A 26,840-nucleotide genomic window follows, 5' to 3' on the forward strand; every position below is an offset into this window, starting at 1 on the left:
TTTTTAATTAATCGGAATTTGGACTGAAATTGGCAGAAAAAATAAAAACACCGAACGGACCACTCCCAGAAAGAAAGTAGCAGACCTGTTACCCGCAGAGAAGTAATAAGTACTATACACACCCTAAAGAAAGGAAAATTTCCCCGGTATGATGGTTTTAGGGGTGGAACCTTTAAAATAATCGACGAACATATTTCTATACCATTCACAATTACGATAAATGAAATTTTTGAATTTGGCATATGCCGCAGAGTTCAAATTTACGTTTATGTTACCAATTTATGAAAAATGTGGAAAAACGAAGCCTAAAAACAGTTTTCAAAAAATTGTTGTGAATAGACAACTGACTTTTTGGAAAAATTTGACTAATTTTCGATAAACAATTTGGATTTCGCAAGGAAATATCCACTCAGAATGCGTATGCAAATTCCTAGATCTGTCTAAGGCATTTGATACTGTAAACCATATTTATTACATGATACATTAGACGAAGCGCGAGAGAGAGGAGCTGCCTGGAAACTATTAAAAAGCTATTTGAATGATATAAACCAGTGTAAACGTCTAAATGAAAAAGTCAGCAATAAAAAGTTGTTGCTTATTGCGTTCCACTGGACAAAGTTCCAAGACGAATATTTTTTATATTATTTTGGAATAGATTACTCACCCTGGATAGCCAAGGAGAACTTATCAGCTTTGTATATGACATGGTGGTGTTTTATAAAGACACCCGTTGGAACACTTTGAAAATGAAAGTCGATTTAGATTTTCAAAACATTCTGAATTGGTTCGATCATAAATACCTAACTGTAACTATGATAAAACAAAACCCAATTAATTGTATATTTAGGGATAATATTCTATACTTAAGATGGGTTTCGCACATTTGCAATGTAACCATAAACCTGCAACTAATGATATACAGAGTGAGTTTTATGTATGAAACGCATTAATTATCCTAGTGAATTTATTATCCCGTGAAATTACTGAAGTTTCCGACATACTCGTATCAAGTTCCCTGCATATTTTTCTAGTACTCAAGTGTGTATCGTCTTCTTGCAGGACAAAAACATCTAAATATTTGTTTTCAGCTGATACAGTTTTTCTTCGCTCTCATTTTAATAAATCTTCGCAAACTTTTTCACTAATTTACTGACAGTGATATTATGGGATTTCGGTTAGGATATGAATTATTATTTATTACGAGTTTCTTGACGACTTCTACACCTATAATCATATCCTAAATGATTGTAATATCAATTCGATCTTTTTCAGATAAACGATCAATTGTAACTTTCAATAAACTTCAACAATAATAATTTATCGAAACAGCAAATATGTTATTGTAGAAGTCATAACGCAAATGTAGCTATAATTTCGTAGTATTTCTTAAGGATTTCGAAAAGCGAAAAATATACAAGGTGATCTATTTGGAATAACAAAGTTCATTATTTCTCCAGAAAAAGGAAAGATCTGAAAACAATGTAAATACTACCATAATACCGGTCGTATTATAAGACCCTTGTATACAAGAAATCATAAAAATTGAACAAGCCGTTTCCGAAATAATTGAGGCGTTCCACACTTTGTATAAATTCAAGTTCTTCATCAAAATCCTCAATATAAATAGTCTAAATACTCCATATTGAATCCCGACTAACATATGGTATACTTAGATGGGGTGGTGTGGCCAGATGTCAACTAAAAAAACTAACAGAAACTATTTCTGAAAATCATTCACAAAAAAGAAGGCTATTCATTCGACAGAACAACTTTATAAAGAGTCTGGGTGCCTTGATCTTAGTTATTTTTCTACAATATCTTTATTAGGGTACTCCAGAAGAGACATAAATTGGATTTTCTACAGTTATTCTAGTAGACTTAAGCTAAATCTAGCTGCTGGGATCACTCTGTCCAAGAAAATCGAAAAGTCAGCGCTGCTTATATATATATATATATATATATATATATATATATATATAAAATATGAATAGACAAAGTACAAAGTACAAGAAATAATTGAAACGTAATGCAATTGATAGCATGTACTCCCCACTATATTCATGTTGATATTTTCATTTAATTTCTTCGAATTTTCTTTGTACTTCTTCTCATTCCGTAATAACTTAAGACTTGCATTATCTTCCAATTTTTCATAATTTTGTAACATTATAAGTTTCGATGTTTGGTTTGGTATCACATTTTTAACATGTTTTAAAATTCTCTCTAGCAATCTCTCTTTTTCGAAGTAAATAAAATATTGCTTACGAAAATGGCAACATTGCTTGCAAAAACAACGTTAGCGAGGTTTTCTTATTGTTAGCTAACAAAAATACAAAAAACGACACAACAAAAACGTCGATTAGTTTAATTTCCAGAAGAAAGTTTGGAAGAAATGTTAATTGGATTCTGCTTTATGATTTTTGCGGAGATTCCATTTTTTTCCAGCACTATTATTCTGAGAAAAATTAGCTTTCGTTACAAATAGTTTATGAAAACATATTTTGGTTGGACAGACCAATTTCACTTCTCTTGTAATTTTATAAAACCGAAAATAAAACAAAAAAAAAATGAAAATTCACTGTGGGGTATAACGTAACAGCTCTCTCATTGTAGAGAAAGCCTGCGAGGGTTTAATAGCGAACGGTCTTCATATTACGAGCCTCGAGCATCAGCCAGTTGTTCACAAAAGGGTTTCGTATTTCTCTCATTAACCTGATATCCTATTTTATAACTCGCTTTTTATGACAGTATTTTCAGTTAACGAGAAAAAATAGGAGGAGTAAAAAAAATTGGAAATTTCTACGTTAATTTTTGACTGGTACATTGACGTTGTACATTTTCAACTTTCATTCTTTTTACGATTTGTTTTGCATAATAGAATATAGATGAAACGTCTACTGCACCTAAACCGACTAATCTCATGAAAAAACTCTTGTTTTTGAAGCAATTCATTCTCGTATGCTGAGAATACAAGAGCTAGTTGAACATAGTAATACCGTGTTTGTCAATATTAACAAATTCTTCATTCTGTGTCCTCTAAATGATCCCCAAGTCCACTATGTGATTCGTACTATTGAATCGAATAATTCCCTTTCTTCAGAACCCAAACTTTCCTATCCGCCCTTTCCTACCTCAACTTCCTAGATTTTCCAATTACTAAATACTACATCTCGTGAATTTTCAATGTAAACGATTTCCTGCGATTTTCCTGTAATTTAAATCTATATGGAAAAAAGCTAGAATATGTTGAAAAAGTAAATTTTCTAGGAATGATACTTTATCACAAATTAGCATGGAAAACACAGATTTTGACATTGAAGAAAAAATGCCAATCTGCAATTAAACTGCTCAGGACACTAGCATTCAAAAATTGGGGTGCAGACTACTCAAGCTTACTACACATGTACAAATCATTGATAAACTTGACTACGGAGCGATCGACTACAACTCTGCTAGAAAAAATATTCTACGGTCTTTTTCTTCTTCTTCTTCTTCTTCCTTGTATGGTAGCTTTAAAACCTGTTTCTTCTTCAGTTTCAACCTCCTGGATCCAGAAGTGGCTTACGATACGCACTAGTTTTTCGCTTGTCATTTTGCTTATGTGACTATTCCATTCTTGTTTTCGTTTTAGTACCCAGTCAATTACATTTTCTACCTTGCAAGTATTTCTTATGTTTTTACTTCTTTCTCTGTCCAAAAGTGTTTTCCCTGCTATTTTCATACTACTTTCATTTCCGTTGTCCCTAGTAGGTAGTCTTTTAGTCTTAGTTGTATCGGGTCTTGTCTCTGCTGTGTATGTCATGAATCTAATTGTTGTTTTATATATTCTGCTTTTTGTTGTTTTTTTGTTAGGTGTAAAACATCTTACAACAACATTCTGTCATCACTGGAAGTTATTCAGAACACAGCACTCCGCATCTGTTTGGGTGCCCATCGTACAAGTCCCATCCACCTCGTTCTTACCGAAGACAATATCTGAGCATTTAGTAAAAGAAATTCTGTAAACCGTAACATCGTATCTGAACGCTTTAAAAAGAAATTCTCAACCAACTCAACTACTCCTTTCTATTACAGAGTCAATATATATTTATCCAGTATGAATCTGCAATTTCCAAATATCTATGATCATGTCATCAATAGAAGGTATTCTCACCATGGACAATAACCCTCCTTACTACAGACCTAGAACTTGCCCACCTCAATAAATCAGAAACACCAACAAACGTAATAAAACGAAAATTCCTAAGAATCCAAAGTGACTACGATAACTTTTATAAGGTATAAATAAATGCTTCGAAAAATCAAAATGAAACTGGAGCCGCCTTCAACTCCGAAAACCTGTCGACATCTTTTGTACTCCCTCGTATTACATCTATCCACTCTGCTGAACTTTTTATCAATCTAAAAGTACTTAAGGAATTCCAGAAAATTCGATCCAAGAATATCCTTATAATAACAGATTCTCGAAGCTCACTAACGGCAATCTGCCAGGAAGATCCCAACCATCTCCTTGCCATTCATAATAAGAACTAGCTACTCTCTTGCAGAAACAACAAGATGAATGTTAATTTCATGTGGGTTCCATCCCACACCGGAATAGAGAGAAATGAAAGAGTAGATGGATTAGCAAAAAATGCATGCAGCAACGAGAAATCAGTAAAGAGTAACTATATAGTACATACCGTTTTGAAACCAATTTTCAAGAAGAAAATTCAAGAAAAATGGCAAGGAAAAGTAAATCAGAACCTCCAGGAACCTTACCGAACCGTTAAAAATTATCACGACTATAACTCCAACAACATAAGTAGAGTTGAACAAGTTTAAAATATGACAACGAACGAAAAATGAATCAACTATCATATTTGCTGGAGAAGCTACTTCAAGAAAACCCAAAGAAACTTATGAACTACCTGAAAGACTGCAAATTAAGTAGTGAAATCTAGATTTAACGATTGAATGTACCAAACCTCAATTATTTTCTAATAATCCTGTGTAGTTGACGAGTGAAAAAATATTTCGTCTTCAGCCTCTTTTTCTCGCCAAAGTGTCAGTCGTAACATTGACTATAATCCACGGAAAACATTATTTATAACGGTTTTTTTAATTTCAATGTTAATATTAGTAAAAAAAACGTAAATAAAAAAGTGGGCAGAAATATTAATTTTGAATTATCATTTCTAGTTTCTATTTGAATAGCTTTTATATAAGAAAAAAAAAATTTTATGTGCAGATCTAGTTGTCTACGTTTTTCTTTGCTGTAACTTTTCCGAATTTTAAAATTAATTTCCAAGTTAACTTAATAAATATAATAACGACCCTTTTCTGAAAGTAAATATTTTCTCAAATGTGGATTTGAAAGATGGCTTCCATATAAAATAAAAGATTTGGTAGTAGCCCAAAGCTTAAAACCAGCAAATTTGCCTTGAGTTGATTTCGAGAGAATTCTCATAATTAACTGCCCTGGTAATTTTGTTTTATTAGCAGAACCTAACCTAGAATTAATAAGCGAGTCGCTGCTTCGGATTTAATACGATGTCTCTTTATTTAACTTGGTCTCATATAACTTTTACTCTGGAATTTTCCAGTTTCCAGCAATTGTCATCTTCTCGGCGGAGCTTTCAAGAATTAATTATACCGTCATGTTTGAGTAAATTTCCCTTTACCGACCTTATGTACCTGGTTTAATAAAACATCAGGAAACAACGAAATATGCAACTGGGGCATCTATACTTCATATCAACATTGAAATAATTGGAATATTCAGTCGTAAAAATATACTAAATATAAATGAAATATCAACCATTCTTCTCTTACATTACGTCAGTTAAATATGTTGAATTCGGATTTACATTATACGAAAATTTATTGATGATTCTGTATTTTGAACTAAATAATTCTGATCGTGGTGCAAACGAAATTACTTTTCATGGAATTAATCTCCTATTCGAACTAAAATATCAAGTAATCAATATGTACAATCTATTTTTATCAATGAGAGAGGAATAAAATGATGAAGCATCACTTCTTTTTAGTGGACTTCAAAACAGCTGAAGGTAAAAAATTGTAATTATTATTATTAGTTATATAGGTAAAAGGGTTTGAACTCATCAGTTTAAGTAGAGCTACTTGTTACAAATCCAAATCGTAATCAGAAGATGAACAGCTGTAACCAATTTTCACAACGAATAACTCTATAACTTCATTAGCAATATTGTCCAACTTCCATATTTTCTCTTGTTCTTCTTTAATTGTAAGTTTCACTGCATTTTCCCAGTTTCCAGGCTTAACATCACTCACAGCCTCCAAACAAAACTGTTAAACTTCACTCGTTTCAGAAGAATTGTGTTTTCTCTCTGTATGTGCCCATACCAGTTCAATAAGGTTCAGTTCACAATGATATGGTGGTCATCTAGCCACTGTCTTTCCAATATTTCTCGCAATTTCATATAAGGAACAGAAAGAATACAGTTCTTTTGTCACAGAACGGGATAGAACTTAATATACTTTAAATTTATTCAATTCTGTAAATATGTTTCAACCACTTGGTCGTGGATATATTATTTCATTATTCCATCTCTCAGATATTTGTTCTTCATTTAAAATTTTCTGTACTACTCTGTGTATTTTTTCTGTATATCTTCCCTAGTTTATATGACTGACACCACTTTCAAATATACCAAATGGTTTTAATAGTTTTCTTTATCATCCTCACTTTGTAATGAATAAAATTGTGATTTGTGAAATATCTTAAGCTGACAATATTAACGAAGTGGATCAACTAGTCCATAAAAAAAATTAGACGTATTTGAATAATTTGCAATATACGCAAATATTTTTATACATCGTAATAAATTTATTCTCATATCAATTATTGTAACTAATTTTTCATGAAGCTGGACCAGAGGTTCTGAAAAAAAATTCTCTCGGCCATATAACTAAAACAGTTTATAATACAGCTACAGCAGTAGAAAACGAAAATTCATAACAAATGAGGCCTCGATAAAACAACCTGGAAAAATATAGTTACTGGGTAATTTAATAAAAAAAATTTCAAAAGCCAAATTTCACAAAAACAACTTAATTATAATAAATAATAACATAAACATCGCCCGCTTAAAAAATTGTGCGTATATTTTATATTACAAGTTTTAGTTTGTCGACTCAAATGAGGGATAGGGGAGAGTGGGAAAAGCACTCATAGCTCCGATTTATGAACGTTAATTTGACATTATTATGCTCTGTGTCATATTTCAACTTTCCGTGAGATTTATTTCCACAATATAACCTGTCGTTGAGTTTGCTTCAATTTATAGTGTGTGATCGTATGATTCACTGCCTTTTCCCAGTTTTCAGGCACAGCCTCCAAACAGAACTGTTTAACATCACTTGTTTCAAAAGAATTGTGTTTGCTCTGTTCCCATACAAATTCAATAAGTTTCAGTTCGCAACGATATGGTGGTCTCATCTAGCCATCGTTATTTCAATATTTCCTGCAATCCCATATAAGGAACAAAAAATAAAGTTATTTTGTCACAGAGCCGGGATAGAATTTAATATTCTTTAAATTCATCCAATATTGTAAATCTTTTTCTTGGTATTCCATCTCTCAGATATTTGTTTTTTATTTCAAATTTTCTGTATTACTCTGTGTATTTTTTCCTGTATATCTCCCCTAATTTGGTGATTACTGCTGACATCCAATTCTCTCTTATGATTTTTCTGTTCTCATTTCTTCATCACATGGTTCTTCCACGAGATCCTCATTTATGATAGATACAAACTTACTCTTGAAAACTGATTCGATTAGAAGTTTCATCACCCCTTTCTAGGAAAGTTATTATAGGACTTCGCCTGTTATCAAAGATATTTTTTCTACTTTTTAAATTATCTTTAAATCTGTGAAGCTTTTCGTGATTACCATATAATATTGTTTGATGTTTTACCAGAAATTCTGTTACTATTATAACTAATTCTCAAGACTTTTGTGAACTGCGTCTCGATTCTTCTTTTCTTTTTCATGCTATCATTTCTTCGCTATTCGTTTTATAATCTTGTAATGCTGCTCAATTTTTGCTAGAGCTTCTGATGGAATTCGTAAGGAATCAGTATGTTCAAATGGAAAGTATTGATTGCAAATTAACTGCGGCGAATATGGATAGCTACTTCTGGAAGCTCCCATCTCCTTTATTTTCTAATTAAATGAATGTGGTAGCTTAAGACTACAAATTTTTTTAACAATTGTGACATATTTTCACTGACAGGATCGGTTTTCCATCTTCTTGTTTGTACTAGATTTAACCAAATAAAGATTTCTTTTCAATTAATAACTGGAACAATATCATTTATACCTCATAAAAATTTTCTTCATAGAAAATTGCCGCTAACATCCAAAGAGTATTAACCTCCTTCAGGCGATTCGATCCTCATTTCACATAAAAAGCTTCCAGCTCTTGCCATATAAAATTTTTAAGCAAATTTTCAATTTTACTGACACTGGTAATGAACCGAAATTCATATCCTTTTGAATAATTCAACTGTACTTAGAAGTATGTCATAATATACATTACACAGAAGGCATTAATTTTATGTTTAAATTTCAAAGGCTTATACTAACCAACTGACAGTATATATACAAATACAGAGTGAGTTTTATGTTTGGAACGCCTCAATTATCTCAGTAACGGCTTGTATGATTTTTATAAATTTTTTTGTGCAAGGGTCTTTTGTATTTTTAGGCACCCTTAAGAAATACTGATTATTTTTTATGTGATATTCTCTAAATCTAAATGCCATAATTTCGAGGTTTTAGCTAAATTTTCAGTATCTCAACCAAAGTTACAATAAATATTGTACATTTAGATGTTATGATTGAATAAACTCATTTAATTCCAATATTCTATAACTAAACTGGTGCAGTAAAATATTTATCCAAATCATGATGCAGAAAACCTACAACAACTAAAGACAAATCTTCAAATGTTTGTGTTATGTCGGAAGTAGATCCAATTTTGTGGAGTAGAAAAATTACAAATTCTAGAAAACATACAGTAGAGGTACTCAAAATGTTGTCCATTTACTTAAAGCCATGCGATTTTTAAAACAATACATTTGGCAATATCCCTGACTGTTCAATTTGTCTTATCTCTGTGGGAATCATACCTTTATTTTCCTGAATATTGGCAGGTTTTGTTTTATAAACGATGTTTTCTAAGTGACACCAATGGAAATAGTTTAACGGATTCATGTCGGGGATCGCGGGGATCATTCGATAAAATCACGTCTTCCAATCCATCTTCTGGTAAACACATTATTTAGGTATTTCCTCACCACTTACGTATAGTGAGGTGGGGTACCATCTTGTATCTTGTATGGGATTTACGAATCCAACGAGGATTGTTACGTGACCAGCATCTACAATTATGCCGATTTACGTTTCCATCAATACAAAAAGTTTTGGTTGTAGCATATTTCCATCATTAGGTCTGCAAACTCTTCACGTCTATCAAAATCGTCATCTGACAACTCTTGAACCAACGTTACGATGTTTGCGAAATATCAAGTTCCCTGGATATCTGTCTAGTACTCAAGTGTGGATCTTCTTCTAACAGGACACAAAAATCTAAAGATTTGCTTTCAGTTGATGCGCCCCGATTTGGATAAATCTTTTACTGAACCAGATTCGCTAAACTTTTCCATTAATTAACTGACAGTAGATCCTATGGGATTTCGGTTAGAATATGAATTATTAGAGATATTACAAGTTTCTTGTTGACTTCTACGCCTATCAAAATATCCTTATATCATTGAAATATCAATTTGATCTTTTCCAGAAAAACGATCCATTATGACTTTGAATAAACTTCAACAATAATAATTTATTGAATCTTTGGAAAAAGGAAAGATCTGACAACCATATAAATACCACGATAATACCACAGAAAAATTTATAAAAATCATACAAGCCGTTACTGAGATAATTGAGGCGTTCCATACATAAAACTCACTCTGTATAATAACAATTAAATACGGTAATGCATGACACTTGATAAAAGTTCCATATCAAATAGATATTTTGATTAAATTTTTGTAGTTAGAATTATTTTTCAAAGTATATTGGACGTTGTTACATTGTCGATAAACAAATTAACGATCGTTACGGCCTAAGGACATAAGGATGATGTAAAAAAGAATAAAAGGTTATATCCTTCATTCTTTCAAAATAGCCTGGAGATGTACATGGGCCCATTTATCATCTTGTACAATTAGGTCTTGGTTGTCCATCAATCATCGTATATGATTTTTATGGGCAATGACGTGAAATGGAAAATGTTGAACTCATAACAGAAACTGATTTCAAATTAATTGTAAGCTTTTGCATTTGCACTCAAAGATTAAAAACGCTGCTGAATTAACAAAATAACACAAGCCAGTTGCTATCACTAAACTTAGCGATCCAAAGATTTTTCAGATTACCATTGACACTGGTTTATTGTCATTCATTCATTCGATTGTGGTGACCATCATCTGCCGCAACGTCTATTTGAAACATCTGTATACTAAGGGGACTCAATAATATCCGGAATAGAATTGATTTTTTTTTACTCGATTCAAATATTGTTGAAGCTGTTTCAATGTTGAAAACACCTGATGCTAAGAAAGAAACTCAAGTTAACGAGATTAAAAATCACAACACATGGAATGATGACAAACCTCGTTGTGGATGCTTATCAACTGTCCGCATGGACGAAATTGTCGAGACATTATTTTATTTGGAAGTTTTAAGCAGATTTAGCAATAATGTTGTTAGAGACAGACCCGATTTGTGACACACAGGAGCCTAGTTTTTCCACCATACATGACAATGTACCTGCATATGCACTGTAGGGGTTTAGAGATGAGTACAAAAAATATTTCTGGTAAAACAAATTTATAAATTATAATGGAGAGGATTTTGAAGAGGACAATGTTGTTTTGCGGAACATTTTGATTTAAATATTATTTTTCTGAATAATTTCGAAATTTTGCAAACACATCAATGCAATTTCTTCTTGTAGTCAATAAACACAATCCTCTGAATATCCCAAAAATGATTTCAATCGCTGTTCTGACTGTACTTATCACCTCTGGAGTAAGTTCGCAATTTTCAATCCACTGTCTTGATTATTTTTCCATTTCATGGGTGTAGTGGTGAATCCAAGTGTCTTCTACAGTTAAATCGACTTATTTTGCTTGAACTGCGTTAATAATGCATGAAAAATGTTCATTCGAATGCATTTTTGGTCCATGGTGATCAGAAAAGCGACACTCAGCGCGCTTACACATGCATAATTCTCAGTATATGGCAAATGAGTTCTTTTGGTCCTCTTTCATATCTCTAATCTCAATCCGATGATCGTCCTGTACCATTTGGTTCACTTTTCAGATGATATCGGTAGTAGTCGCAATTTTGGGCCATCCCGAACGCACGTCGTCAATCAACTGCTATGGCCACGGCCACTTATGGCAATAAATCACTTATATGTTTGTCAGATAGAAACTAAGCGTTCAAAATTTTTGAAATTTAAGTGAGAATGTCACAAAACATGCGCAAATATATTTGTCATTTTATATTGCTAATTGATGACATCTTTAGGTTGAAGTCGGACAAATAACTCTCGTATTTAAAATAATTTCAATTGAGCAAATTGATTTAAAATGAAATATCAATTTGTTATAACTATAGTACGAGCAGTTTTTGTCATTTTTGATTCATATTTAAACTGGTAGTGGTTGATCGATATATAATTTTTATGCGATTTCATCAACCTAAATGCAATGAATTATCATGATGCCCTAATGAATTTTCTATATTCTAAGTAATTACTTTTATGAATTCATACAAAACCCTACACTTAATGGTTATAGCAGTTCAGATGCTTTTATTCTCTTCAGTCGTCTGCGTTGATTTGCTCCAGTGATCAAGAGCTGAAGCGATTCGATACTGGCACGCCTTTCTGCTACTCTCTTGATTTCTCCAGTTGCAGTAGGCTTGCTAAGTCCAGTCTCTAATTCTATGAAGAGCTTAATTTATTTTGTTCTTAATATTCTCTCTAACTTTATTGAGGATTGAATATGATTTACTTGTATTTTTAAATATTAAAATTTAAAAACACAGTTGATGAACGAAGGGACCACTCGTTAGTATAATGGTTTTAATAGAGGAGATCTGAATGTAGAAGATCGTTTGCGCTTATGTTGTCCCCCTGCAAGGTATTGATGTTTAAGGGAAGCAGTAGAAGACCAGCTTAATATCAGCATTAACTGTTCAAACGACCTTCTAGAGATAGATAAGATCTATAACTTCAATTCAAGTCTGGCCGAAAGATGATTGTTTTATAAGACTAATTGTTACTTGCGATGAAAAAGAATTTATTTAAACAACTCGAATATGGAAAACCAGTAGTTAGATAAAGGATGATTGCCAAAACTTCTCGTAAAGAGAGGTCGATCTTGTTATGTGTTTGGTGGACTTATAGAGGTTTAATGTACATCGAAATCATTCCAGATAATCTATTCATGTTTTTTTTTTTGAGAATACGCAATTATTTGGTTAGATATGATTTCTTATTATTCTTCATTAAGCTCTAGCTTCGCTTATTCTGCACATATCAATGAAAGCAACAAACTTTAGTGACCCATCCTTGTGTTAAATTGAAAGATCTACAACTTTTTTGTAACCTTCACTGTTTCTTCAAAGTTTAGAAAAAAAACTCACTTTTTATTAATTTCTTCCAACTTTATCCATTAAATGATTCTAAGTAATGCTCAATAAATCTATTTCGGACAATTCAAAGCAACTAAAATTTGCTCAGAAACCTCCCCAGAATTTAAGTAGCCATTTTCTTCAAATTGTACGTCTTTTTTTAAGTTAATATACACATTTCTTTTCTAGAAATTTTCATTTGTTAATTGAAATCAAAAAGCATTGATATCTAATAATTAATCCATTAATTTATCAATTGATTAATATTATTTGAAACTGATTCGTCATCATTAGTTATGTACATATTAATAAAGAATAGAAAAGTCAGATAATACCTACTCTTAACAGACAAGGTATCGTCGAAAATCATTTCAAGAGGCAATCGTCTATGAATAAATCACATCTGACACCATCTGCGAAGCGATCTATGCTTTCAATTGCCTGCAAGTAACTAGAGCGTAATGGACGTGATCGTGAGCGGAGTACACAAGCAAAAAGTTTAACAACTTCTAGCCGGTAAAGAACTATTGAACTTTAAAAAAATTAAAATAAAAGCAGGATTACAAACAAAAGGTAATGATATGAATTATTTTATCGCAGTTGACATTTATTTATTTCAATTGATCAATATTTCCATTCAAATACAGAGAACAGGATTTTTTTGTTTTTTTTTCTAATTAGTATTAGGACTTTTTGAACTGGATGTGATATTTTTTTTATTATACGAGTATGAATACTTCCTCGATCGAATTTAAAAACAAGTTGTTTAGTAGTGGAAATAAAGCGCAAAGCTTTTTAAGCAGTAAGACGGCTGTAACAAAATTCATTCGGGAGACTCCTAGGAAACTTTGTGGATAGGAAATGAAAATTTGCATTTTTGCAAAGGACAAAGGAATTTCGAAAAGTGCTTCTCAATGGGTTGAAAGATAACAAATTTATAACCCCTGGTATCTGGTACGCGGGATGGCTATTTTATAAGTTGTATTTTGGACCTCCGAGGTTATTCGTTATGAAATTAGCCAAATATATACATCCTGGTTGCTTTAGAGATCCCTGAACCTGGATATCACGACGGCGATAACCTGGAAGGTACCTGGTTTTTGGAATGGATGTTTTATACATTGTCTCTTGGACCTCCTTGGAAATTCGTTGTGAAATTAGCGAAATATATACATCATAATGGTTTTAGAGATCGTCGAACACGAATATCACGACGACGATGACCTGTGAGGTACCTGGTGCCGGGATGACTGGTTCGTACGTCGCGTACTGGAGCACCATAGAAATTCGTTATGAAACTAACCAAATATATACATCCTGGTTGCTTTAGATATCCCTGAACCTGGATATCACGACGGCGATAACCTAGAAGGTACCTGGTTTTTGGAATGGATGTTTTATACATTGTCTCTTGGACCTCCTTGGAAATTCGTTGTGTAATTAGCGAAATATATACATCATGATGGTTTTAGAGATCGTCGAACACGAATATCATGACGACGATGACCTGTGAGGTACCTGGTGCCGGGATGACTGGTTTGTACGTCGCGTACTGGAGCACCATAGAAATTCGTTATGAAACTAACCAAATATATACATCCTGGTTGCTTTAGAGATCCCTGAACCTGGATATTACGACGGCGATAACCTGGAAGGTACCTGGTTTTTGGAATGGATGGTTTATACATTGTCTCTTGGACCCCCTTGGAAATTCGTTGTGAAATTAGCGAAATATATACATCATGATGGTTTTAAAGATCGTCGAACACGAATATCATGACGACGATGACCTGTGAGGTACCTGGTGCCGGGATGACTGGTTTGTACGTCGCGTACTGGAGCACCATAGAAATTCGTTATGAAACTAACCAAATATATACATCCTGGTTGCTTTAGAGATCCCTGAACCTGGATATTACGACGGCGATAACCTGGAAGGTACCTGGTTTTTGGAATGGATGTTTTATACATTGTCTCTTGGACCTCCTTGGAAATTCGTTGTGTAATTAGCGAAATATATACATCATGATGGTTTTAGAGATCGTCGAACACGAATATCACGACGACGATGACCTGTGAGGTACTTGGTGCCGGGATGACTGGTTCGTACGTCACGTACTGGAGCACCATAGAAATTCGTTATGAAACTAACCAAATATATACATCCTGGTTGCTTTAGATATCCCTGAACCTGGATATCACGACGGCGATAACCTGGAAGGTACCTGGTTTTTGGAATGGATGTTTTATACATTGTCTCTTGGACCTCCTTGGAAATTCGTTGTGAAATTAGCGAAATATATACATCATAATGGTTTTAGAGATCGTCGAACACGAATATCACGACGACGATGACCTGTGAGGTACCTGGTGCCGGGATGACTGGTTCGTACGTCGCGTACTGGAGCACCATAGAAATTCGTTATGAGACTAACCAAATATATACATCCTGGTTGCTTTAGATATCCCTGAACCTGGATATCACGACGGCGATAACCTGGAAGGTACCTGGTTTTTGGAATGGATGTTTTATACATTGTCTCTTGGACCTCCTTGGAAATTCGTTGTGTAATTAGCGAAATATATACATCATGATGGTTTTAGAGATCGTCGAACACGAATATCACGACGACGATGACCTGTGAGGTACCTGGTGCCGGGATGACTGGTTCGTACGTCGCGTACTGGAGCACCATAGAAATTCGTTATGAGACTAACCAAATATATACATCCTGGTTGCTTTAGATATCCCTGAACCTGGATATCACGACGGCGATAACCTGGAAGGTACCTGGTTTTTGGAATGGATGTTTTATACATTGTCTCTTGGACCTCCTTGGAAATTCGTTGTGTAATTAGCGAAATATATACATCATGATGGTTTTAGAGATCGTCGAACACGAATATCACGACGACGATGACCTGTGAGGTACTTGGTGCCGGGATGACTGGTTTGTACGTCGCGTACTGGAGCACCATAGAAATTCATTATGAAACTAACCAAATATATACATCCTGGTTGCTTTAGAGATCCCTGAACCTGGATATCACGACGGCGATAACCTAGAAGGTACCTGGTTTTTGGAATGGATGGTTTATACATTGTCTCTTGGACCCCCTTGGAAATTCGTTGTGGAATTAATGAAATATATACATCATGATCATGGTTTTAGAGATCGCTGAATACGATCATCACGATGGTACCTGTGAGGTACCTGGTGCTCGGGGTGGATGGTTTATACGTCGTGTCCTGGAGCACGATGACAATTCGTTATGAAATTAACCGAAAATATATCTCCTGGGGGCTTACGAAGATTCTGGATACGAATATCATGACAAAACTCTCAGTAACTATCTTATTTTCACTTTTTCATTATAAAAATTCTTTTAGGTTTCAAAATTCAAGATTCAAGTGACTTTGAATATTGAATATCGAATCCTATGATTTTAAAAATTTTTTAAAGAATTAATACAATTCAAAAACAACTGAAAATCTTAATTAATTATTTCCCAGACGATGAATACATAAGTATTCGAAAGCTCGGAAAATATATTGAAGCTAGTCCACGTTCCCGATAATAAACCGATCAAATATCGCTGGAAAAGGCTTCTACAGCTACCATAGTCACCATGTACCTTGTAGACCTTTTTTGTCGTGATATTTCTATTCAGCGACCTCGAAAGACCACCGAGTAGTAAAATTGAAAACAACGGTGATGAAATTTTTTTAATGTCGTAGGTCGAAATAAACAATTTTTGTAACCTACACTACAGCCTACTTAGGCTGCTGCTCCTTTGAACATCATGTGCTTCACTCGAGATCTAATTTGAGTTTTGTGTAGAGATTCATTTATGTCTTCCTCCATTTTATTTCTATGTTTTTAGTTTCATTAGGTTCATGAAGTATATAAATTATCTCACGATATTACTTATATTTTACAGTGTATGAATTGCATTAATATAATATTCTAGACTCTTGAAAAGTAACAAGTAACAAACAGATGTATTTCGAGAGAGCTTATTATACCGTATTAATGAGAAAAATCATAACCATAATATGGTCAAAGTAACTTATAGATGTAGTAATTGTAGTTTAAATATACTAATAACGGTATATTTCATACAAAAGAAGAATTATTTATTCATATAGTGCTTTCTTGAGTTAATTAATAAATTATTGGCGATAAGACAAAAATTTCAAAAGATATCTGTTTTTTAAATTCAATTCACAATTTTTTATTCATAATCTAACTTTACAGGATAAAAAACTTTGAAGGCAAGACGTCAGCGTGAATTTTTTAAATAAAAAACAGCACACTACACTAATCCGCAACTCAGATCTGCAATAATATGGTTGGGGCATTTTGATATGGTTTACAGATGATTAGAGGCAATTTAATATGGTGTTGAGAGGATTTTCGATTATTTAAAATTATTTGTGGATATCTAAGGTTTTTATGAGGTTCCTATCAATTTAATATGGTTTCATAGATGGTTGGCGCATTTTAATTTGGTTTACAGATGATTGAGGCAATTTAATATGTTTTTAAGAGGATTTTCGATTATTTAATATTTTTTTATGAATACCTAAGGTTTTTATGAGTTTCCTTTCAATTTAATATAGTTTCATAGATGGTTGGCGCATTTTAATATGGTTTACAGATGGTTGGAGCAATTTAATATGGTTTTGAGAGGATTTTCGATTATTTAATTTTTTTTTATGAATACCTAAGGTTTTTATGAGTTTCCTTTCAATTTAATATAGTTTCATAGATGGTTGGCGCATTTTAATATGGTTTACAGATGGTTGGAGCAATTTAATATGGTTTTGAGAGGATTTTCGTATATTTAATATTTTTTGTGGATACCTAAGGTTTTTATGAGTTTCCTTTCAATTTAATATGGTTTCATAGATGGTTGGGGTATTTTAATATGGTTTCATAGATGGTTGGGGTATTTTAATATGGTTTTGAGAGGATTTTCGATTATCTAATGTTTTTTTTAGGTTTTCAAGAATTTATTTAAGAAATTTTCAGCAATTTAGTAATGTCAGTAGATTTTAATATGGTTTTGAAATGATTTTGATAATTATTACCTATAATTTTGTTAGTCATTGTGGTTTTATTCAGTATATTGAAATTTTATTTTATTTATATCTTTATTTAGTTACTTTTAGGTTTGTTTTTCAGTTTTTACAAGCTTTTATCTACAAATTGTAACAATTTTTTGACAATAAAGGAATTCTCTCTATTTTACAGCTGTATGTGACAAGGGCATAAGCTTCCACCCCGCCTTTTTTGAACAAAAAAGGTTAAATTATGTTAGGTTAAGCTAGGTTAGTTCATGTGGGCTGGGCTTGTTTCAAACTCTATGAATTGTTTAAAGCAATTTCTCTTGAATTTATATGCCATATAAGTGATTTTTTCATCTCAATATATTTTCCATCATTTCCTTTCCATTTCGGAAATGAATGGTTGCATATTTTTCACCTTGAACACAACTTATATACCAAACCCCGTCCACTACCGTCACCGATGCAACTATTGTTTAGAATCGTTAAATTGGTTGATATATACTTGGAAAAAGTGTGTAGACTATATTGAAAAATCGAAATTATCATGCAAAAAATGTCTTGTTTCTTTGTTAGGTGGGAAAGTCCACGGATAATTCTTGTATTTAGTCTAAATACACACATCTCCGCCTAGATATAGAAATCAATAAAATTATCATTTATAAGCCTTATCTTTAAATACTAACCCGAGGAAATATATGAGTATGTAATATAATCAACGGTTTCGTTCAACTATAAACTGCCAGCTTCTTATAAAATACAAAATCATCCTATTATTTAATGCCGATAGAATACAATTGAAATATAAGTAATACTTAGACAATTCTGTATGTTGTAAGAACAGAATAAATACATTCACTGATCGATCACGACTTCTGGAATCTAACATACATTGCAATAAGATTAAGTAGAAAAATTAATCGTTCATATACGAGGGCTGATTCCATCGCTCCGACCCTGACACACTTATTTAGATATCATTCTTCTTTTCGAATAGACTCTTCATTAGGCGTTTTCATTTCAAACACTCTTTCTTATTGAAAATTAAACATATTTTTAACAAAAATATTCACAAATTAAAATTTATATGCAAATACTTGACTGATACTTCTGTTCTGCCCTTGACCCATCACTCAACGATTTTTACTAATATAAAAAAAACATTTTGTTTATTTAAGGAGGCTCCTGCGTCTACCAAACTTATCTAATTTAAATTAAATATTATTGATTTTTATTCCACATGTATTTATAATCAAAAATCTTAAATTAATCAATTATGAACTAAAAAATGCATAAAAGCTGCTAAATTTAACGTTAACATTTTTCTTTTTTTTTCAATTTAACGAGAAGTTTGAGATTGATACGTAGCTGCTGTCTGTGGTAAGACAAAGGACAATTATCAAAACCAGTCGCAAAAAGAAATCGATTCGAGCGGCTATTAATGTCGAGATATATAATGGACAAATGATTCGAATATATGAGGTTTATTAGAGAAGTATCAAGATTAAGTTAACCAAAAACAAATTTTCTTACAACAAAACAATGCTAAACAACATACTGGTTACGCGGAATCATCCAGCATTTAGTCCGGACTGTGTTCGGTAAGCTCAATATTTATTTAGATCCATGAGAAAATTCTTGCGTGAAAGAAAAATCAATTCAAAGGAGATTTTAATAATGTAATATATAATTTTTTGCATGAGATCCTAAGGAATGGTTTTACTAAGGTCTCAAAGATCTTGCTGAACGTTGGTTGGAAACCTAATAATACCATGGGCTATAATTAGATTATTGAGAGCTTCTTTTTGCATATTCATTTGATAAACAAAGTAAACTTTATTTATGTCGCCCTCTAAATTTTTTATTTACTACGTACTAATAATATAATAATAATTTTTTGACTTCGTAAGCCAATGTAGTTTTTGGTAGACTTTCTTTGCATGGAAAGTTGCATCTGGTGATAAGCAAGGCTTCTGCTGGAGTCATAGCAAGTCCCACACAATTTCTTGTGGTATTCGAACATATCAAAATCAACCTCTTCGAGTTTCTTCTGGAAACAAGGACGTTATCCTGTATACATTGAATTCAATGTAATATATTACAGTCACTAATTCTTCAATCACCGTCACGTTTTGGACCTTTTTGCGGTTTATTACAGTTTTTAGAAAATGTAAAAAACATCGTTAGTTGAATTCCAAACCAATAATCTCCACTTCAATAGTGTTACAAATTGGACAGCACCTACAAACCTTTTGTACGAATCAATATGAACCACACTATGAAAATTAAAATTAACCGCCGAAGAGAAAACAAAAATCCAGTGGAATTTGCTAATGTTAAAAGTGTCCCATCGAATAAAAATAATTCAGTAATTTCGTAGCTTCCAAATTACCTATTCATCCTAGAATTTCTACATCTTAAATTCCTACTAATGAGAGAATGCTACAAAAACAATTTGAAATCAAAGCATTTCTTTGTGTTGTGGATTTCTTTAAAAACTTCCTATATCTCTTGATTTATATGGTTCGTCTAGATTGTTACAGATAAGAATGGCGAAAGAATGCGAATGCTCGGTTTAAGGAACGCGATTAAACGGTGGGAACTGAACAGTCAAGTGATGTGCAATTAATTTTAACATGAGTTTTTCTAACTACCATTATTTCAGACCATAAAGCTTCGATAATGGTGTGATCATAACATTCAAGTCAGTTTATAGTAGAAATAGGGGGCAGTAGCATGAATGTAGTGTAACTTACATTTATTTCATTAGATTTTTATGAAAAATAAATTTTATAGTAGGATATCAAACCTGTATAGAGTAGATCAGAAATTGGTCAGCGTTTACAAAATTCTTATTAAGGGTCAAAGTTTTTCCATGTCGTTGAAAAATTCCACCTATACGCGATCGAGAAGCATTTGCTTGTAGTAGGTCAATTTATATGAATATTTGGGCAGTTTTCTTCTTCTACCTCTTTAGGACCAGGTCCTGTTCAATCCTGTACGTTTGACCCTCTTTCCGGATCTTCCTGAGAGGTAAACTCTCCAGCTCTCGTACCACTTCTTTGGTGGTCTGTCTACAGGTCTGCATGTGTTCGGTCTCTGAGTTTTAGCCCATCTGTCTTCTGGCATTCTTTCTACGTGATCCATCTAGAATATTTTTCGTGCCCTGATGCATCTCCCCACATCCTGTACTCCCAATTCTTCTCTTATGTCACTCTCATTCCTTAATCGGTCCCTGAGGGTGACTCTCTTGATGGTTCGCAGTATATTCATCTCTGTGGTTCTCATTATTCTTTTTGTTGTTGATGTCTCGGCTCTAGTGTCTAGTTGGTCAGTGTAAATTCATTACGCTATTACGAAGAGCTTATTACTATGAACCGGATGGTGCGTGGGAAATATTTTTTTATAGTTTGTTATTGGTATAAAACCAATATCAAATATATAAGGGAGAATGGAGAAAGAAATGGTAAACTACGTAAGGGTCAAACTGCATGCATGGGATTTAGAAGATCCCCAGGTAATTTTATTGGTTTCTTCAGAAGAAGCAATAATCAATGGGAGCTTAATAATGATTTATCAACTAAAAACTTACAAATGCCATATGATCTCACAATTACCCCTACTGGACGTTATAAGGAAACTTACCAATTATATCTTGGTAAAGGATGAAACTAGGCGAGAGAAGATAAATGATAGAGAACGCGCTCAACAAATTTGATTTGCAGCAAGTATTTCCAGTTACTTCCTACAGAAATTAGTCACATATCGTGTTTCAATGGTCGATGCGGAGGTTAGAATTTAAATAGATTTGTTGCAGCAATGTGTTTAACTGTGTTACCACATTTAAGTACCATAGATTTGGTTGTTTGTTACAGCAAAATGCAATGTGATTCTATGCATTCCACATTTCATTCCATTACTGTAAACCAACAAACTCATGAGCTTTGCGGGTAGTTTTTTTATAATTTCAAATACAACTATTGTATTCCTATTGATAAATTGAAACATTTCTTTTATACGTTATAATTTATATCAACGCATACATATTATTACTTTACTATTTTAATCATAAATAAGAGCTTTGGTTTCTCAAAATTTCCTTTTTTTAATAATCAAATCTAATCTAATGAAATCAAAATACTAATTGTTAATTTGTTGGTCAAGATTACTTGTAATCTTTGAATTTCTTTTTTTTTTAAATACAAATCATTGTGCTTTGTCTTAACGATTAGTTTTATTCCTAAAGATATCTCCTCCAATTTCTTCACAACACTACAAAATCTTGCAATAAACCCTGACAACAAACATATACATGATGAGCTTAGCCGGAGCCCAAAATATGACCTTTTAACCTTTAATTGTAAAGAAATCTTTGCCAGCTATATTATGAGCGGTTTCTTATTGGAAAGGTGGTAATGAAACACCAAAGTGGACTAACTATTGAAATTTTATTATTGTTATACATTAATAAATATTTCTCATATTGTATTTGACCATAATTTCAGTCCTATACAAAAGTATTCGAAAGCTCGGAAAATATATTAAAGTTAGTCCACTTTGATGTTTCATTGCCAGGTTTCCAATAAGAAACCGAATAGAAGAAAAGAGAATAAAAGATATTATACTATGTACAAAATGTGAAAAAACTTTTATTTCAAAATAGTAATGACTATAATATTCAACCTCAAAACATAAGATTCTTATTTGTATACACAAATTGAGTCTTTGTATATTCCTTTTTTTGTGCATCTGTACGTAATGCCACTAATCGTTTCTTAATCTTCGCAAAACGTTTACTCGTTATAAATTAAAGTTTTTCAATGCTTACTCATCATTAATCTCACATCAACATTGTCATCAGCATAACGTGTAAAGTGGAGATAATTTCTTCGTACCTAATTGGTGTGCCTCGCTAATCTTGAAGAAGCTCTTAACTATCTTACACTATTTAACGGTTTGTTAATTACTTGATTAAGAAAAGTGACCGTCATGTCGAAATGACCCAATACCCATCTTGTTTAATTCTCTTTGTATACGGTTAAACAGTTAAGAGATAATATCTGTTTGTCATCATATATACCAACTCATAAGACGGTCCAGTTTTCATCAAACCAATCCCATCTCGTGTGCAGATGCGTAGCATATGTCACTTAAAGCTGATTTAAATTTTCTCTCGAGATGCTACCGTATTACACCGGTGAAGAGTATATCGGACAGCCAACAACAGGACACAGTAGCGTGTCCTTTAATGTTTTTATATTATCTTGCATCTTCTCTTGTAATAAAAGTCAACAACCTAATAATTAACAGAATGGCGACAGGAGACAGACGGTTGTATATATTATGTAATTTAACAACGTGATTGCCAAGTACCATCTAGGCTAGTGACAGTTACACTGACAATGGCTATTAATATACCCACTTAGATATGATCAAATGATTATGAAGAGGTTTGACAAACTTACTGAGTGAATAGTAGATCTCACATATATTTTTTTAACACAATGTGGATATATGGATTAATTTGAAAAATAATAATTTCTACATTGCTAGAAAACTCGTAACCCTTACGAATTGAGAAAGAAGAGAGGAAAAAATTTTATTTAGAAACTTTATTTCCACGTATTCACTCATTTTTTATTGAATCAACTAAACAAATTATTGACAATCCACCAATCCTCAAGGAATCTACAAATCATTAAAAAAGTCAATCAATGATTCAACGAATCCACAATCAATCAATCTGCAAATCAATCATTTGAACATCAGTGATTATTAAATCTAGTAGTCGATTGAATAAGTCCCAGATTAAACCAATCAAAGAATCAGTCAACGAATCAATCAATGAATTAATCAATCAACGAATAGATCAATTAATGAAGCAATCGATAATGAACGAATCAATCAATCTACGAGTCATCAATAAATTTACTAGTCAATTAATGAATCAAATATCGAATTTTTGATGAATCATTTAAGAAGACAATTAATGAACCAATTAATAAACCAATCAACGATTCAATTAACAAATCAACAATAGAATTCATTAACAAAAAATCAACGAGTCAATCAATAACATAATTAATAAATAAATGGATGAATTTACCTACGACTATAAGAATCATCAATTATTTAATTTATTAATCAACGAATCAAACGACAAAATTATTCAATGAATCAATCAACGAATCAATCAACGAATGAAATAAGAAATCCAACGAAACATTAATGAATGTACTAAACAATTAACGGATGATTCATAGAATGAATCAACTAAATCCACTACTCAATTCACGTTTCAATCAATCAACGAATTATTGAATAAATTAATCAATAATAGACTTAATCAATAAATGAATTGATTAATCAACCAAAGTACGAATTATCAACGAATCGAGGAATCAATTAACAATTCATCAAATCTACTAATGAATTAACGAATATTTCGCCGAATTAATGAACGAATGAAGGAAATAATCAAGTCATCAATTATCAAATAATTCAAGTCACAAATCAATCAATCAACAAATTATTCAAAGTATGAATTAACGATTCAATCAACTAATCAATTTAAAAACGAATTAATCAAGGAAGCTGTATATTAACAACAAATAGACGAATAAAATATAGGTTCAATTGTTCTACTGACCAATTATCGAATATTTCATCGAATTAATAAATTTTTGAATGAGTGAATTACTATTATTTAATAGATATTGGAATAAACCCACAAACTAATTAACGAACCAATCAACAAACCAATCAGCGAATCAATCAACAAACCAATGAACGCATCAACGAATAATTCAACTATTCAACCTGTGAACAAATTAATCAATATATAAACAGATCAATCAATGAATCCACGAATTATCAACGAATGAACGAATAATTCACCGAATCAATCAGCAAATGATTTAAGAACTTAATTCACGAATGAATCAATCAAGGAACTATTTAATTAACAAATTAATGATTCAATTAAAGAATTTACAAATGAATCAGCATACCAATCAATGAATCGATTGACAATAAATCAATTAATAAATCTACAAATCATCAACGAAACTAGAAATCAGTCGACGAGACAATCTGAGAATTAATAAATCAATCAATAAAGAGCTCAATCAACGAATCAATCAATAAATCAATACATAGAAGCCTTTAAATGGAGACAATCAACTAAGCCAAGGAACCAATTTAGGAGACGAGACCATTTTCCTTTGAAAACTTGAAACATTCTAATAGTGAAATTATTTATAAGGTTAACGAAAGTGCAAAGCAGAGCTCTATGCTGAATGGGAGGTAGGTATCAGTTTGAGAATTTAAGTTGGACATTGAGAGAAATCTCAGTTTTCGTAATATATTTGATATATAGAACTTATAGTAGTAATTGGTTCATAGTACTTATAAAAACAACATAGAAAAACATTAATTTGCTTAATTTCACACATATTAACCATGGAAGGCTAGGTGATTTACCCCAAAAAACCAGCTTTCAAAGCACAACACTATATTTTTATTTATAGTGGAAATCTAAGCACCTTACGTGACGGTGTGTGGAAAAAATGACCTGGCAAGAAAGAATCATGAAAAGGGTGATAAAGTTTCCTCAAGTCCTCAAGAGATGGTTCGTTAACTTGCTCAGAACTTGTTCATGGCCTGTATGATTAAGTAGTTAGCAAATGGTAAGTGTTCTAGTATGTACTGCATTGAGTGCGTTCCGAGAATAAACGAAAAGATTGAATAAAATCAAATTAAGGACTTGAAGACCTTGTTTTTCAGCTGCTTTTCAGGGATATTTCAGCCGAAAGATTCTGGGAGATAATGCTTCGTTGCAAGGAACCACAACATTACATCCAGACGTACACACTATAGATTGCAAGAACAAAGACCAACGTATTTGTTGTTAATCTTTTAGATGAAATTTGACTAGGGAATTATAACAGAAAATAAAGACATTTTTAATGATAATAAAGACTTGAAGAAAAGGGATTCAAAATTTAAATGTTTTATAATACTTTATACAATTTTCGGCAACAACATTTGATAATTTGATATATTTTTAGTATAAATTCACTTATAAATAACAACTTGTAAGCTTCGGTTAATTAACTGATGGATTTTTATACAATAAAAGACTATAATCAATATAATTGTTAATTGATGGTAATGTCTATGTGATGATTGGAAAACTACGAATCATGATATTCAACATTTTTAAATTAATCAGTCATAGGTAAACGATTGCCTTGTCATTAGTTTCTTTTATTACTCAACTAATATCTTTATCCGTTATTGCATCTGCTAGAACGCTTGATCTTTGGCCGACTAAGAGTTTCTCAGTTTTTGTGAAAGAAGAAAAAATAGAAAACGAATCAATTATTTATATGGTATCTATAATGACATTAAAGAGAATTAATTTCTAGTTTTGTTAACCAGAAAAGGCGCAGTAATCGTAGAATATACAGAATGAGACAAAAGTTTATTGGAAAATTTATTTCACAACTGAAGCTTCTAGCTGAAATATAGCGAATTTGAAACAATAATTTATGTGCATATAAAAATATCTGAATGGAGTCAAGTTTCACATAAAAAACAGGTGGTTAGCGGTACTATTTATAAAACCACATCGACAGCAGCAGGCAGCAGCAAGAGCTTCGGCATTCAGATCATTAAGCCTGGGTTTCGTGAAGACTTTAGACTAGCGCCCATAACTAATGACCAGCTAAGAGCGTTAGTCTCAGGGTCGATGTTGGCACAATAATCAAAGTCTTATAACTACTCATAACATATAAGCAAAGATATATACAAAACTTAGTGGCGCGTGCCTAATCTCCAAGGGTAGCGCAGCTCCGCTAGAGATGACTTGTTCGAAAGCTGCTCGCTCCATTGTCCAGGAAAAGTGTCCTCAACACTTCGATCTAAAATGTTCTGCCTGGTTTCGTGAAAGTGAGGGATAGGGGGTGTCATTAAACCGTAGAGGGATGGAGTTATGTTTATTTTTCTTGAAACGTGCTACCAACT

At 32.5% G+C, this 26,840-nt stretch overlaps 2 long non-coding RNA genes across 2 annotated transcripts; both read left to right on the forward strand.

The window, feature by feature from the left end:
* The first annotated feature begins 13,149 nt into the window (after positions 1-13,149).
* LOC130449608 (uncharacterized) lies at positions 13,150-17,992 on the forward strand. The gene is made up of 2 exons (XR_008910475.1): positions 13,150-13,315; positions 17,002-17,992. It is a non-coding gene; the product is annotated as an uncharacterized LOC130449608 (long non-coding RNA).
* A 6,045-nt stretch (positions 17,993-24,037) lies between these two features.
* On the forward strand, positions 24,038-25,953 carry LOC130449551 (uncharacterized). The gene is made up of 2 exons (XR_008910460.1): positions 24,038-25,501; positions 25,599-25,953. It is a non-coding gene; the product is annotated as an uncharacterized LOC130449551 (long non-coding RNA).
* Positions 25,954-26,840: the final 887 nt, after the last annotated feature.

The sequence above is a fragment of the Diorhabda sublineata genome, chromosome 10 (assembly GCF_026230105.1).
Source record: "Diorhabda sublineata isolate icDioSubl1.1 chromosome 10, icDioSubl1.1, whole genome shotgun sequence".
Lineage (NCBI taxonomy): Eukaryota > Metazoa > Arthropoda > Insecta > Coleoptera > Chrysomelidae > Diorhabda > Diorhabda sublineata.